The sequence below is a fragment of the Tarenaya hassleriana genome, unplaced genomic scaffold, assembly GCF_000463585.1.
Source record: "Tarenaya hassleriana unplaced genomic scaffold, ASM46358v1 Cleome8, whole genome shotgun sequence".
Taxonomy (NCBI): domain Eukaryota; kingdom Viridiplantae; phylum Streptophyta; class Magnoliopsida; order Brassicales; family Cleomaceae; genus Tarenaya; species Tarenaya hassleriana.
This window is the reverse complement of record NW_010970490.1, coordinates 3,866,494-3,872,014: the sequence shown is the minus strand read 5'-3', so window position 1 is coordinate 3,872,014 and position 5,521 is coordinate 3,866,494.

The window sequence follows — 5,521 nt, the reverse complement described above, 5'->3', positions numbered from 1 at the left end:
TACATGATTTTAATAACATAATAAGGGCCAAGGAAATTTATTTGCCTAAACAGTAATCGACCAAAAATCTAACAATTGTACCATAAAAAAAACTAATAATAAAATTTGAGAAAATATTAATGTTTTTCTCAACGTGTTTCACGTGTTCGCAGTATCTATATCCTATATGCGTTACGTCAGTGATTCGCTGTATCTTTTACTCTATGTTTGATTATTAGATCGAGACTAAACAATGTTGGTTTTGACCATTCATTTGATTATTGTGAATAATTGCTTTTAGGTGTAAAAAGTTTATCGGAATTCACATTTATACGTCGCTATAGCTTTTTGTCTACGTATGATTAATTTTTTATTTTATAAAAAATACACATTCGATTTTGTTTGACTTACAAAGAGTTTATTATTATTATTATTATTATGTTCATACTAGAACGTCTGGTTTAGGGTTTACTAGTTGGATTCGGAAACAATTTATTTGCTTCTCTAAAATTATATCAACCACGAATCGGATGTTAATCAATTCAGTTCGGCTCGATTTGATTTAAATGTCAGTTGGGTTTGCAAACATTTTGTTATATGAATAATAAACAAGAATCAACATTTGATATATATTCAGATTTTGACTCAATAATTATTGATTCGGTATTTATTTGATTCGGTACAAGAAGTTATATATTTGTGCTAGAAAATAACACGTTAAAGCCTACCTAGTAGATGAAAGTGTGGTACTTGGTGATAAAAATACTGCATAAATTGGAAGAAATCCCACATGGATTGATTGAATATTAGGCTTTTTAATCTCAATTTGAATTCTCTTAACCTTTGAATCCGTGAGTTATGGATAATTTAGGATGATTTATACATTTCATGTGGTTTACAGGTTATTACATGAGAGTGGAGGTTTATCCACTATGCACACTAACACGAAAGATAGTGACTGTGGGTTCCCACGTTATAAAAAAAAATATCGTATAAATTCAAAGTATTTATTTTTTTAGTGAATTTGACAAAGAAAAAACTATGTATAGATTCAAAGAATAAAAATAGAAGAAGCATGCATGCATGGGAACTTAAGTCGGGCCTTCTTTTATAAATTGAGGGCCCGTTTACATTGGGCTTATTATATATTTAGGGCCGAATGTCGGCCCGTATTATTTTTACAATTATAAATAATATGGATTTTTATTGCAATTTTCAGGGCCCGTTTCTATTGGGCTTACAATTTTATATGGATGGGATTTTATATATACATGCCTGTGCGTGTGTATTGTGAGTGTATATATATTTCTAAAATTTATGACCCAAAGGCAAGAATTCAATGTTGTAATGTACGACGCAATAATAATGCAAATTACCTACGAAACTTTATTTTTATCCTCTAGATTTATTTTATTTTTATATCATCGATAGGTGAGGAAAGTCTCAAGATTCACAATCTTGGAGGCAGGGTATTTAGCGATAGCATAATTATATAATTAACGAAACTACAAAACCTAGGATTCCCCGAAGATACAATTAGGGTTTATATATCATTGAAATTTAAAAAAAAAAAATCTAAAAGAAATATATTTATGGGGAAAAAGGGACCACACTAGATAAATCCCAAAGCTCCGATTTTGAGGATAGGGACTTTTAGTTTCTGGGACACCGAGCTTCTTGTTTAAACCGATTATTTTGAACCATCAAGATGATAATTATTTGATAATCACAAAACTAATTAAAATATTTAATAATATAACATCTTTCAAAAACAATGTACCAAACCCTAGATAAATAACTGTTTTAAATACTAGAAAAATATATCAATTCCAAAACAAAAAATATAAATTTTTATTTTGTCATACATATATCACAATTTTAAATAAGAAAAACAACATCGTCTTAATCCCAAATTTATTTGGAGTCGACCGCATGAATTCTTATTTTCCATTCATTTCGGTTTTGCATCATATTCTTCGATATTTGCATCATATCCAAGTCATTTCTCGTAAGAGATTTATAATAAATTTAAGAATCGGTTTGTCGCATTTTGAAAAAATTATTATATATTTTCGGTCAAATGAAATGTTAAAGTATTATTTATACCACTACAAGAAAATAGTTATATACCGACGGAAAAATCCGTCGCAAATATAAAGGAAATCCGTCGCAATTAAGAATTTGCGACGGAATGCGACAGATTTATTTCCGTCGGTATAGCGCTGTCGCAAATGTATAACGGTCGTTAATCCGTCGCAAAAATGCGACGGAAAAAATCTGCGTTTTGCGACGGAAAGTGACGGATAATTCCGTCGACGGATTTTTTTCCGTCGCATTCCGTCGCAAATGTTTTAAAAAATTTAAAAAAAAATATAAAAAAATTAAATACTATATATACACATACATATATACATTTTCACATACACATACATTCATACACATGCATTACATACATACAAATATACATACATATACATACATATATATACACATATTTTCATATACACAAACACACATACACATTCACACATATACACATATACACATATATACACATACATAAATATTCATACACATACACATTTCACAAACACATACACATACATATAAACACACACATATACACATATTCATATACACATACAATCACATATACATACACATACATATTCACATTCACATATATATATACACATACACATTCATATAAACACACACATACACATTCACATATACATACACATTCACTTACACACATATATAAACACACACATACGCATTCACACATATATATACACATTCACTTACACACACATACACATACATAAACACACACAAACACATCAAACACACACATATATATATACATAAATACATATATATTACCTTATGGGAGAAATTTGGTGATCTTTGGAGAGATTTAGAAAAAAATGGCGATTTTTATTTTTTTTTCCGAAAATCTTTGAATCTGATGAAGAAGACGACTCGTGGTTTTATATTGCGTTTTGCGACGGAATTTTCCGTCGCAATCCGTCACAAAATGAAATTTATTTACGCGCCAAAATTCAAAAAATTTCGTCGAAAACCGAAACCAAATACATTGCGACGGAATATTCTGTCGCAATCCGTCGCAATTTTTATTTTCCGTCGCAAATCATCTATTTCTTTGTTGTGACAGAATTATCCGTCGCAAACCGTAGCAAATTGCGACGGATTTTGCGACTGTTTGCGACGGATAATTTTTTTCCACGTTCTGTCGTAAAATCGTCACATTCCGTCGCAATTTCCTGTGCGACGGAAATTTCCGTCGCAAATTCCGTCGCTATATGCAGGTTTTTTTGTAGTGTACAGATTTGAAGAATTGATATGTGTATTTTTGGATTTTTTTTTTAAAAATATTTTTTTATTTACCTTGGCCGAATATGATAAGCAAAAGCAATTCTAGAAAACGTTAACACCATTTTAAAATGATGGAACAATATCTTCGGTCAACGACAAAAGATCTACGCCGAAATATGCTATGTCTGAATAGTAACAAGTTACTTGATCGAGATATAAAATTTAATACATAAGAATATCTATACAAACTATTTAAGTTAATATATAATGTATGACCATGACAAAAATATTATGATAATTTGACAAGAATTATTTAAATGTTATATAATAATTAAATAACTAGGTTACGTATACAGCTAGTTATTTTGTAAATAAGGAATTTAAGAAACGTTGGAAATTCCACATGAGTTTACGAGCACGTGAATTAACATTTATCGAATTCTAACGCATTAGAAGAAATGGTGAAATTTAATTTGACGAAAAAATTATACTCCTCGTTGATGCCAAATCAAAGATGGATGCATGTGGACCGCATGCATTGCCCATGAATCCAAGAAAATGCTCGGAAAATACGTAAAATATATAACAAGTACAAGAAAATATGCGAAGGAATTAATTAAAGGCTTATAAAAACTCTTAACTATTATACTATTCAAGAAAAAGAAAAGAAAAGCACCCTCTTGTTATGTCTTAAGATTCCGATGTCTTTACTTACCATTTACGGCACTCTGGTCGAGCCACTGTGCACACACATACATACATACATATATATATATATATATAAGTACTTATAAAAAATAAATTGTTAATTTGCTATATATGTACTTATTAAAAATATATTGCGGAGTTGAGTAATTTTTTCAGGGTTGGACAAATTAAGAAAATTTTCACATTTAATCATTGAACCCTCTTTTAATTTCGCTTTATATGGCAAAACATCGGATTCCTCAAAAGGGTTGACTGCTCTGTTATTCTATTTGGTCAACATATCATTCCTATAAATAATCCCATGGAAACTTTCCAAATTAATATTACTTTGTAACCTATTAAATTTGATGTAAATTCATATATATATATATATATATATATAGGATTTGAAATTATATTAGGTATTAGATCATTTAGTGTCTGTCCAAAATCATGAGTAGATACAAATATCTGTCTGTGGGAAAGAAAAGGAAGAAAATGGTATAAATAACATTTATACCATTTTCTGAGATTTCTTAATTGTTAACCTCTATTAATTATCAAACTACAATTATCCAGAGTGTCCAAAATCATAAGTAAAAAATCAAAATCTAGAAATTAGTTAAATAATAATCATAAAAAAATATTGCAAATACCATTTCAAAAGATTTCTTGAAATTTATCTTTATTTTCATTAAATTATAAATCTAACCATAAAACTAAAATTCTAAAATGAAAATTTGAAATCCTAAAAAAATATTAAACAGTAGTTTTAAAATAATATAGAAAGGCTATTTACAATTTTTTTTGAAATTGTACTACTACTCTACTAATTTCAAATACAAATATTTTTATCACAAAATTTCAAAAAAATCCTGCATTTTAAATTTATCCGATATATCTCTGTATTTTTTTTTAAAGTTTTCCTGAATACCCTTTAAAGAAAAGCTCGCTCGTTCTGTAAGATTTTATAATAAAATCAATAATATATACATCATATAAATTGAAAATACATTATGAAGTTTGTCCCCACACACATTGAAAGACAAAAAAAAAGTGAAATATAGGGTTTATTTGTGATATTTATAACAAAATCACATGGCAACAAATAAGAAAATCTGTATAAATATTTGTAGAATAATTATGGTACGTCTCAAAATATATGCTCTCCCATGCTTACTGAGTTCGGAAATCAATAACTAACCAAACATGCGTCTTCTAATCACTGGTTCTAGCGGTCTGTGTTGTCGCCTAGTTGCTTTATTTTATTGGCTAAATTACCATTATTATAATTGTGTTCTCTTAAATATTTATCTATTTGCTATCATATCATAATATTATATATATATATATATATGTCCGTCGCCCGTCTCCCATCTCCCATCTCCCCATCTCCCATCTCCTTTATATTTTGCCCCCCTTTCCCCCCACCCCCCTATTGTCACGGACCTAGGGTTAGATTAGGCTGATCCGTGAGGCAGCTGGGCCTGTGGGAAGGTCCAAGGGCGATCCGAAC